Consider the following 12,236-nt stretch of genomic DNA (forward strand, 5'->3'; position numbering starts at 1 on the left):
GGACTTCACAGTTGAGAATTTTTTTTTTTTCCCGCACGTGTTGCTCTTTACTTTTTTTTTTTTTTGAGATCAAAACGATAAAAAATTCATTAATATGGAAATCAAGGACGTACAAAAACAGGCCCAGGGAGGAGCCCGAATATGGGTTGGCTACAAGATGTTATACGATATTACATATGATAGTACAGTGAACAACGTAGAAGACTAGTTTACTCCGTGTGTGTCCATGAGACGCTGGTATTCTTCAAGCAGTCCACACGCCATTTCTGCAATCACTTTTGGGTGAGTTTGGTAGTGTTGGAAGTAAAATTTGTTCCTAGCAGTCCATATTGCCCATGCTGTGACAGCCCATTTCTCTAAATCCTATTGACTGAGCTTTCTCTGCCAGTGACAGCTCCAGATATTTTGTCTAGGGTGTCCCTATTCCACTTTAAAAAAATTTCAAGTCATTTCAGTTTATTTCAGGTGTTTCGGGACGTTTCGGTAAATACCGGCCGAAATTCAAGATTTGGCCAACATGAAATTTGTGCTTAAAAAAAATGTTCTTAAACCCGAAATAAATTTGCAATCTGTACACCGAAAAACCTCGAAAGGAAAAAAAATGAAAATAAAAAAGAAATGAACAAAAGTACTTGTACAATAAACTATAAGTTCATTTAAAATATTAATAAAATTATTAAATTTTGTTGTTTAATTGTTTCATAAATTTGTTTCTCTTTTATAAACTATAATTTGTTGAATTGTTGTTTCATTAATTATTAAATTATTAATTGTTGTTTAGCCTAACATAATTTAATTTGTTTGTCTTTTATAATGTATTAGTTAATTAAATTATTAATTATTGGTGTCTAGTTGCTTCATTAATTTTTTTTTTAGTAACTACTAGCTATCTAATACACACCCCACTGTGTATTAGCACACACTAGCACACACTAGCACACACCTCATGTGTACATACACCCTTGACTCTGCATGCCTTTACTTCTCCAATTCAAACATCTCACCCTTGACCCCACACCACACGACCCCATGGCCCCACTCAACAGACAAGATTCACACAAGAGGAGCAATCAGATAAATTCACAAAGCACAATACACTAAAAGACAAATTCACCAACACCAACTGACCAACATAGTGACACACCAACGGATAAAGTAAAAAAAAAGGGGGGGGGGCAAATAAATTGAATAATTATAAAGACTTAAAAGAGAGAGAGAATCAGTTCAAAAAGAAAGAGAGCTCTCTCTCTCAGAACAAAACAGTCCACACATCACAACAAAACCCAAAGATTAAGAGAGGAAACGAGAGAGAAGTAAAGTGCAAAATACCTTGAGGGAGGCCTGAGGGGCGGCGTTGAGGGCCGTGGTAGCACATCAAGGCATCGGAGGCGAGGAAGGAGTCGAGGCCAAACGTCGGCGTCGCAAGCTTTGGTCCGATCAGACCGATCTCTGATCTCCGATGCCTGATCCAAGCTCTGTTGCTCAAGTTTCAGGCGGAGGTGTAAGGCATTGCCGCATTGTTGTTGATGAGGTTTTTTTTTTATTTTTTCTTTAGGTTAGGTAAGGTTCCTGATTTTAGGTTTTGCTTTTACCATTTGATGATTTAGGCAGATGCGTATTCGTATTGTGTCTTGGTTGGTTTGGTTTTTTACTGAGAATATGTTTGGGTTGGGCCTGTTGGGTATTTGTTTGGGATTGATGTTGGGCCTATTGGGCATTTGTTTAGGATTAATGTTGGGCTTTTTTTTTTTGGGTTTGCTCTGTTACAATTTCTTTTTTCTTTTTCTTTTTTTCAAATTCTCTGTTATAATTTTTTTTTTAGATTTTAGTTCAAAATTTGTTTGGCATAAAAATTTTGAGGGTGTTCTTGATTTTGCTTGAGGGTGTTCCTTTTTTTTTTTTTTTTTTAAAGTAAACAAATAAAAAATTTAAATTATTATATATAAAAAAAAACAAAAATTCAAGTTAGGGTGTTCCCAGGAACACCCTAGACTCCGAGTGGCACCACCACTGTTCTCTGGATTTGCCGAAATAAAATGAAAAATTGTCTGACCTTGTTGTTGCACTTTTGAGTTCGGCCTTTGAATAGAACCCACACATTTTGAGCGAATGGGCATTCCCATAGGATATGGTCAAGGCCGGTCCTTCCACTAGGCCAATTAGGCAATTGCCTAAGGCCCCAAAAGGAAAGGGGGCCCCAAAATTTTAGAAAAAAATAGGTAGTAAGGGCAAACTATATATATAAAAATAAAAATTTATTTTTTTTTTCAGATAAAGTCTTATTTTCAACACATCCTTTTAACCAAAAAACAAAAATTTTGGTAGATCCGGTTACACATTGGTTTTAAACAAAATCATTGCCCAAAAATAACATTATTATCCTCTAGATAAACCAAAAATCAACAAGATAAACTACAAATCCAATCTAAGAGATTAACCACAAATCAAAACAAATAAAACAACTCAAATCCCTAAATTTTTTTGTTTTACTGTCCCCTTAAATCCCTCTGCAACTCTGCCTCTTTCTCTCTGCTTTCTACCTCTCTCATCATCTCAAGCAAGCTTGCCTTTCTCCGCCTCTCTGATTCCTCCTTCTCATCTCAAGTAAGCTTGCCTCTGCGCATTTGCTCTAGCCTCTAGGTCTTGAGTTCTCTCATCTCTGGTCTACAGTGTCTGCTATCAGGTATTATTTCTATTTGGGCGCTTGGCTTTTCTTTTTCTTTTTCTTTTTTTGATGAATGAGCGCTTGGCTTTACTACTTTTTAGTTTCATACTTTCTTACATTTTATTTGCTTAGACTTAAGTCACTTAAGATAAAAAGATTTTGGGCCACCTGCCTCTATTTGGATGTTTCACGTTGTTTGGGCCTTCATTTTTTTTTTTTTTAATAAAGCCTGCATTTTTTTTTTTGTTTGGGTTATAGATATTAGATATGATTTTTTTTGTGTTTTTTTTACGTGGGTCTTATTAATAAGCCTTGTGTTATGGCTGTGCTTAAATTTTTTTTTAAATTTTAATCTTGTGTGTTTATATATATATATATATATATATATATATATATATATATTTAATTAGTAGTAATATATTGAATAAGTTTTTATTTATGCAGGTTGAGATTTCTAAAAACTTGTTAAAGGTCGGTGAAACTACAACAATACTTTTTATATAAATCAGGTTCTATTTCTCATTTGATCTACACTTGAAAGTTATTTTTTATTTTAGTCTTTATAATTATATTGTTTGATTAGAAATGTCTAGTAGAAAATATGCATTTGGATATGAAAAACTTAAAAAAAAAAAAAGTTAATTGAATCTCAAAAAGGATCATTGGATAAATTTGTTATTAGTAACAAACAAAATATAACACAAAATTTAGATGAAAATATCACAAATGAGCAAGAAATTAACCGAAAGGCAATTTGCATACAAAAAGAGATGTTAGAAGAACTTGAATATGAAAATATAATTAGTCAATTTGCATCTCAAAAGGAAAGAAAAATAGATTTTAAATAAAATATATTATAATATAAAATATTAAAACATTAATGTAATTAATATATAAGTATAAAAAAAAACTCCATTTTTAGTTCTTGCCTAAGGCTCTAAAATGTCTAGGGTCGGCCTTGATGGTGCACAGTCTCAGGTTGTTGGAAGCAGATTTCGCACTGTGTATCCACACTTACTCGGCGTTGATGCAGCTTGTCCCTAGTTGGAAGGCAATTCGAACCAATGTTATGAATACCGTTTCGGACCCCATTTCAGTTTGCCTATTGGATCGGAATGTTTCGGTACCGGCTTATTTCGGTGTACCATTTCAGGGTGCTTCAGAGTTATTGCTATTTTATAATAAAAAATATATATTATTAATAAAAAAAAACCCCATATAAATTATTAAGAGTTTTAAAGAAGTTATAAATACATATTTCAACTAATATGTAATCTTTAAGCCCAAATAATAATAATTAGTTCAATCATTTATAAAATATAATAAGAGTAATAATATGGAAAAAAAAAAAAAAAAACCCAAAGTTAATATTAGTAGGTGGAATAAGGCTGAACATTCTATTTTTATTGTTAGTCTTGTGGGGCTCACAAAAGCATATCAAAGAAAAAATTCAAATTTTAAGACACAAGTGACAAGAGTATCACATGGGCTGGCAAAACAAAGTAACAAACAAAAAATTTAAAACAAAGACATAGCATTAAAGGAAGCGTAAAGGAGGCTGACAGTCAAAGTACATCACCATTTAGTCATTTACCTCTACAGCACAGTGAACACACAAATAAAAAATGAAAAGGAGATTGGCAGGACCGAAACCCACCAGAAGAAAAGAAGAAGAAGATGGGTTCGAAACCCACCAGAAGAAGAAGAAAAAAACAAGAAGAAGAAGAGGAAAAAAAAAAAAACAAGAAGAATGGTCCGAAACCCAAAAGAAGGAGGAGGTAAGATTTTTTTTTTTTTTTTTTTAAAGCCAAAATCTGGTACCGGCCGAAATATGTATTTCGGCCGGAATTTTCCAGAATGGCCCGAAACTGCTCGAAATTTGACCCGAGGTGGAACGTGGGGTATTCAGGTACCGGTTTGCATACCGGAACGAAAAATTTCGGCCGTTTTGGTCATAACAGAACGGAATCAATAACAATGGTTCGAACAAGCTCTCCAGAGGAACATCTTGACCTTTGGTGGCACTTTCAAAGCCCAGATTTTGTTCTAGGTTGGCCCATCACCCCAAGCATTTTTACCAAGAATGTGTACTGGTGCGAAGAGCGACTCGATATGCAATTTTTACCAAGAATTTTTGGGCCGCATTTTCAGTCCATATTAGTGTGTCTTGGGACTAGAACTGGTTGAGTGGTATTGTTAGGATCTCCTCCCACGTCCTCTTGCTGAACAAGGCTTCAAGTTTCCCCCTGTCCCACTGCCTGGTGTCTTCGTCCATCAATTTGCAAACTCTCATGTCCAATGTTGCCTTTGTCAATGTTATTGGCATGTGTGTGAGCCATATATGAGTGTACACCCCAATTGTTTATGTCCCTTGCTGCCAAAAGGCTTCTCCAAACAAAAGAAGGATTGCTCCCTACATCAGCCATCATAAAGGAGCTGTTTGGAAAATATCGAGCCTTGTGTACCTTGTAAAATAGCGAGTTGGTGTCATGGATTAGTCTCCATGCTTGCTTGGAAAGCATTGCCAAATTAAAGGAATGGAGGTCCTGAAAGCCCATTCCCCCCTCCTTTTTTTTGTGTGCAAACTTTCTTCCAATTTATCCAGTGGATCTTCCTTTCTTCTTTTGTTTGTCTCCACCAATACTTTGCTAGCAAGGAGTTGATGTTGTCATATGTGGATTTGGGCAATTTGAAAATGCTCATGGCATATGTGGGAATTGCTTACGCCATTGTTTTCATTAGAACCTCTCGGCCAGCCTTTGAAATGAACTTCTCTTTCCACTCCATCACCCGTTTTGTAACCTTCTCTTGTAGATCTTTAAAAGTGGTCACTTTTGATTTTCCACTGGCCATAGGCAAGCCAAGGTACTTCTCACTTTGTGTCATTATCCTTCCCCCCAACATCTACTGGATCAATGTTCTAACTTCTGACGTTGTATTCTTACTAAAAGAACAAGGGCGTCTTTTGGCGATTGATGGCTTGACCTGAGGCCACTTCATATTGGCCCAAAATATGTAATAGTTGTTGGCATTCACCTACTGTGGCTTTACAGAAAAGGAGGCTGTTATCGGCTAATAGGAGATGGGATATGCATACCCCATGTTGACCTGACAAGATTCCGTGTAGCTCCTGAGTTTCAGTAGCTTTCCTTAACAATGACAAGAGACCTTCAGCACATAAGAGGAATAGGTAAGAAAATAATGGGTCTCCTTGCCTAATAAATAGAATTTGACTTGTAAATTCTTTTGCTTTTTAGTTTGAAGAAAATTTTCTCCAACTCTTTATGTGGTGGTTTGTAACACTATTTATGTGTTTAATTAATAATCTAATAAATTATGAAATTTAAATCACGTAAATAGCCCTATAAACCATTACATATTTGATTGATGGAGATTCCTCCTATCTAAGTTGGAGAAAACTTTTGTCCTTTTTTTCGAGAGTGGGGGATGAATGTATTCAACGAATTTTTTTTTTTTTTTTTTTTTTTTTAAGAGATCAAAATGCAGCCTTTTGTATAACTCCTAAGTTAATAGGGGATGGCAATGGTTGATGTTTAGTGGGTTTTCAAATCCAATTAGACCCTAATAATAAACTCTCTTTCTTTCTCTTTTAAAAGATTGTATATTAATTGATTGACTTTACATGTTTATTTTGGATAATTTTTTTTAATATAATATCTTGGACATTTTAATATATTTAATATTATCGAAAAAAAATGGAAGAAAAAATAATTAAAAAATTGTTACATAACCAATGATGTGGTTTAACAAGAGCATGACAACATTAAATACTATGCTTTGACTTTTAAATATTATAAAAATTATTTCAACTATTTAATTTTAGGTTTAACCTGACATGTTATGACCCCTTTAACTCAACTCATTGTTAGATGAACAAGTGGGGTTTATTTTAAAAATTAATAATAATAACTTGATAGTTGGTGGAGGGAGGTTTAAATCAAGGAAGTCAATACCGTACCGGAGGCTGTACCGGTTTGGCCACCGGTACGGTATATTTCGGATACCGGTCAATACCGGTGTACCGTTTCGGGTTTACCGCTATTTTATATATTTAATATATATATATATATATATACACACAGACATACACACAAAATCTCTATTTACCATAAAACATTACCTCAAAAATCCATGTTTACAATAAAACATTACTTCAATTGTTCATTGCATACAAACTTACAAAGAAAAAAAAAAACACAATATAAAAGAAATTTGTTGAGACTTGAGAGTGAGATGCGGAGAGGGAGAGAAGTGAGAATGAGAGAGTGAGGGAGAAGAGAAACCGGAGCAGAGAGTGAGAGAAGTGAGAACTGTAAAATAAATTTTGTTGAGACTTGAGACTTGAGAGTTGAGAGTGAGACGCAGAGAGGGAGAGAAGTGAGAAGAGAAACCGGAGAAGAGAAATAGAGAAGAGAAATGGAGGCTGCGGCAAAACAGAAAGGGAAGATAGTGATTTTAGGGTAAGCCAAAATTACTATCTTGCCCTTAAAAAAAATCCCTAATTACAACAACAACAAAAAAAAAAAAAAAAAAAAAAATCCAGAACACATTTCGGACCGGTATTCCATTACCGGCCGGTACGGCCGAAATCTTCCGGTACGGCCGGTACAAGGCCAGTACATCCGGTATTTTTATCGGTACGGTACTGGGGGTGTACTTGTACCGGGGTACTGGCCGGTACGGTATGTACCGGCCGGTACGGTACGAAATCGCCCCCCCTGGTTTAAATCCTAAACATCTCTTGCCATTGGAAAAACCCGAAACTACCAATCAATTGACTTTTGACATGTAAATGAGATGAGTTTTGGATGGAATGCCTTAGGATTAGGAAAATTTGCTTCTGCCGCACTTAATTTCCCCCTTATTCAGTGTTGTTTTGCTTCGAGCATCTTAGGAAAAGGTATGTACGACTAATAATGCTCTTCCTATTTACTGTCTTTAATACCTTCTATTGAGAAAATTGCTTCTACCACAATTAATTTTCCCCCGTATTGTCTTGTAGTGTTGTTTTGCTTCTTTGAGCATCTTGAAAGAAGTTATTCCTGGTACGTGTTCAAACGACTGTTCATACGCTGTCAAAAAGGTATGTAATACTTAATGTCGAATACTGTTTTTTTTTTTTTTTTTTTTTTTATTTTTTATTTAAGAGAATCTAGACCCAAAGGACAAAGGTCAAGTTTTATTTCATAATAACTCAAAAGGATTTGCTGAATACAGCTGTTTAAAAAAACCCAATTTTATGACTATATATTCTCTTTCTTTATTTTTTTTATGGTTTATGTATGCTATATTGCTATGTATTAGACTTGTGACTTTTATCAAAAAAAAAAAAGAAATTAAGAAAAAAGAATAATGCTACCATCACAAACTATTTTACAGACTATTGATATGACTAATAAGTAATAACCACTTACCAAATCAGTAATTTGTAAAAAGTATTGTAAAATAATTTGTAACTATAGTATTTTTCAAAAATACATTATGCAAGCCTACTAAATTATCATTAATGATCAATTTTCCTTAAGAGTTTGAGATTTTTATATTTTCTACAAGTCTCTATATTTCAACTTTCCTTCACCATGTGTAGTAAATTTTAAAAAAAAAAAAGAAAAAAAACTTATTTTCAAAAATAAAATTGATAAATTTAAATTTATTATTTGTCAACAGCGATGGAAAAAACTTCTTGGGGGACAAGCAATCCAGTGATGCACAAAAGCTTTGCGAATCGGTGGCAGCTGCCTATTTCGCACCGTTGGTGTTTTTTGTACTACACTTTTGCTATCGTTGATCAGGCTAATTATTTCGACCCCTTCTTCTCTGGGTTTCCTCTAAATTTGAGGATTCCACAAAAATAATATTACATTTTATTAGAAACCGCATAATATTGTATATGAAAAATGTCAATGTAAAGAAAAAAGAATCTATATAGTAGGCATTAACCGCACAAGAAACAATGATATTATTAATAGCATTCAATGGTAAAGGGAAATAACAAAAGATAGAACATTATTATTACATATCATTCATGGATGATGCTGAAACAACATTTCAAACAACCAGTGCCCAAATATAGAATATAGACTACCCAGTTAGGAACGAGAGAGAGTGCATCAAAATGACAAGTTCAGATGCAATGGATTGAATCTATACAACGTAAGGCCTAATGGTACTCCAGAGACTGAATCCAAAGATTATAAGACCAAAAATAGTTGCAGTGCCTCTCCAAAGATTGGAGAAATAGGTACTTTTCAAGAGCCCCATGTTATGGTTGCAACATTGGTCAAAGTGCTTGTTAAGCTTTTGAGCGAGTTCAGTGTAACAAGAATTTTCTTCCACAATTTCAAGGCAAAGTCTATTTACCATTCTGGCAATTGCTTCATTGCTGCCTAACGAGTTAACTATAATATCTTTTTCAGCAAGCAACTCCACATCTTCTCTAGTGTTCAAAAGATAGTCCAATAGCCCCATATAATTGCATAAGTAAGCTTCCAGTGGATAATAGCATTGCTCCCATGCCATTATGTTTCGGAAAAGGCCTTCAGTTATGTCATCTATCTCGAATTTTGGTATCTTCAACAAAGGTTGCGTACGTTCCAAGCACTCAAAGCATTTCAAGCACGGTAAGCAATTTAAAAGCCATGAGCAAGTGAAACAGGGACATATTTCCGTGGGATACCACTTCATCCAATTTGAATATCACTCCTGTTTCGTACAATTGTTTTGCGGTAGATAGATCACGAATACTATCTCCAAAATCTTTGTGTTTAGTCGGACAATGGAAATATCTGATCAAGTCAGTGAAATGTTTTACTTCCTTCTTCTTCCCTTTCTCCTTCTCCGTCTCCTTTGGTATGCTATTGATACATGAACAAAAATAGTTGCGGGCCAAAATAAAAAGAGAATTTTCACTGTGCCCTTTGGAAAAATTTTCATGTAACTCCTCAAGAATAAAGAATGGAAGCTGATTCTCAAGTAATATCAAGTCTTCAAGTATATGACGGTCAGGGGCGGAGCCACCTTATGCATGGCCCCTCCAAATTTTTTTAAAACCTCTCTAATTATAGGTAAAACTAGGCTAGAATCATGTTGAGTTAAGAGTTGGCACCCACAAGATTAAAAGATTGGCCCCCCTCCAACAGGCCACTCATAAAATTCTTCCCACCCCAAATTCCAACCATGCAATCATAAAAATTAACTCCTTTTATCTTTTCCATTCTTCTCTAAAGCATGATAGCCACATCCATATTTTTTTATTTTTTAGTTTTTAGTTATTCAATTTTTGTGAAGGGATAAAATTAAGGTGTAGCATATCAGATTGCTTGATTAAAATCATATGTATTGAATTTAATTCTCCTTAAAAATAATAACATTATTTGTATTTTATTGGTCATGTTAAACATGTGCTTGAATTTAATTGAAGAACCTAATGTATTATACTTATGATATTGTACTTCAATTTTGCACTTCCTCAAAACTATTACAATATCCCCTTCCACTTAAAAACCACTGAAAAGACTCTCCTCATCACTTGGTGCTCTCTCTTCGGTTACTCTCATTAACTCTTCCATGGGAAGCTCTAACATAATCACATTTTCATTAGTTTCTCCCTCTTCCTTAACAAAGAGTTTTCTTATTTAAAGCTAAGCAAATATTGAGAAATACCCAAATTCCTCTTTTTCTTCTTTGTCTGCAGTTTTGTTGTATACTTATATTTGATTTCTATGAATGTTGTGGACTTATGGTTTTTCAAAAGAATAGGAGAAACTCAAGGAAAAAAGACTTAAAGATGCTCAATTGATCAATTAACTTGTTAGTATTATGATATTTGAATGCTATAGAATTACACCGACAAAAAAATTCTATCAATAATCTTGTGTTATAAATATACTATACTTTGAGTTTTTCATTGAATTGCAAATCAAAATGATTGTTTTACCTTGGCCCCCCAAGCAAAACTTCTTGGCTACGTCCCTGATGATGGTTCAACAATGGATTACTTAATAAGTAATCGTTTTTATATTTTTCTTTTTTATCAGCCCTCAAGAAAAGCTCAATGGTAAAGGTGGAATCCTTTAGAACCATTTTCACAAAATCTTCTCTGCTGATATCAAAGTTCTCTGAATAACAACTCCGAATCTTTTGTTCATTTTCTTCAATGATCCTCGCTATTTCCTTTGGGCATTTCATAGTCCGATTACAGAATTCCTTTAAGTTTCCCAATTTCAGCTTTTCCATGTCCCTCAAATCTTTTTCATCATTTTCCTCATCCCTTGGTTGTTTTCCATCGTGGTGAAAAGGACCTATTGAGATTAGCTTTGGAGTGTAGGCTTCTTCATTTACCTGGCGAAGTCTCTGGGGGACTCTGTAGATGCAACACTCGGGCCTCCATAAAATCATTCTCCATGAATATTGGAATGTTAATGCTTAGCTCTTCGCACATACGATCATTTTGAAGTGAACCAGCAACAGTAGTAGGGACCATCTTTTAGTAGCCAAGTTCTTTTTTCTCCTAATCACTAGAAATAGAAAATTGTTTAGGGGCCAAGTCAAATATATATAAATAACTTATATATATTATTTATATATAAAGTATGCAATATGATTTAATATATAGTATTTTCTCATGCAAAATAAAAAATATTTACGTTAAGTTAGTCTTTACTTAACTCAAAATAATTTCTTCTTTATCTAGTTAGTTTACAAAGTATGAACTATTTTTTAAACCATACTGTGCACAATTTATTTTTTGAAAACATCTTAGATAATATTTGTTGATTTAATAATTTAGAGATCACTCAATCAGATTATAATAATTTATATTTTAAAAATTTATGAAATATATAAAATATAATCAATTTTTATATAATCTATATAATAAACACCAATGAAACATGCCTAAACATATACAAGTAATAAAGAAAAAAGATGTTTATTTTTCATTAATTGATGACAATTGACAAAACAGTAAAAATATATAACTCCTAAGTCCTAAATACAAAATTTGCAATTTTATGTTCTTCTAAATAGTTCCCATAATTTTGGTCAAAATATTATATTTCTATAGTCACTTAAAATAAAATATTTGTCATGTCTGTTGATTTCTTTTCTCGGAAAAGTGGTCATTTTCTAGTTAAAAATATAGAAACGCATATTTCTAGAACCATTTTTTGAAAACTAGTCACGATAACCCAATATTTATCTCTTTTACCACTAAGCTTATTCTCCACAAGTCACAAGTAAAGTAAATAATTTTTTTCTTTCTTTTATATTATGCTTGATTTATATATAATTTATGTTAAAGAATTTAGCATTAGTTTGAGCCTATTGAATGATTATACTTTTAAGTGAAGCTACAAAATGTTTTAATAAATTAGGCCCTAATGTTCTTCGATTTAAAATCTATTTTATTTTAGTTGTATTATAACTTTATATTTTTTATGGTGTTTCTTTTATTTGGAATATAGTTTATAATTTTAATGTCTACCAGAGAAAATATAAATTCATATATAACTTTAAAAACATACAAAAATAATAGTTGAATGAATCTCGA

The 12,236-nt window shown here is 33.3% G+C and overlaps 1 pseudogene; it reads right to left on the minus strand.

Annotated features, from left to right (window-relative positions):
* Window positions 1–8,830: 8,830 nt before the first annotated feature.
* Window positions 8,831–11,083, minus strand: LOC142616676 (UPF0481 protein At3g47200-like; annotated as a pseudogene).
* Between the last annotated feature and the right edge of the window lie 1,153 nt (window positions 11,084–12,236).

The sequence above is a fragment of the Castanea sativa genome, chromosome 11 (assembly GCF_040712315.1).
Source record: "Castanea sativa cultivar Marrone di Chiusa Pesio chromosome 11, ASM4071231v1".
Lineage (NCBI taxonomy): Eukaryota > Viridiplantae > Streptophyta > Magnoliopsida > Fagales > Fagaceae > Castanea > Castanea sativa.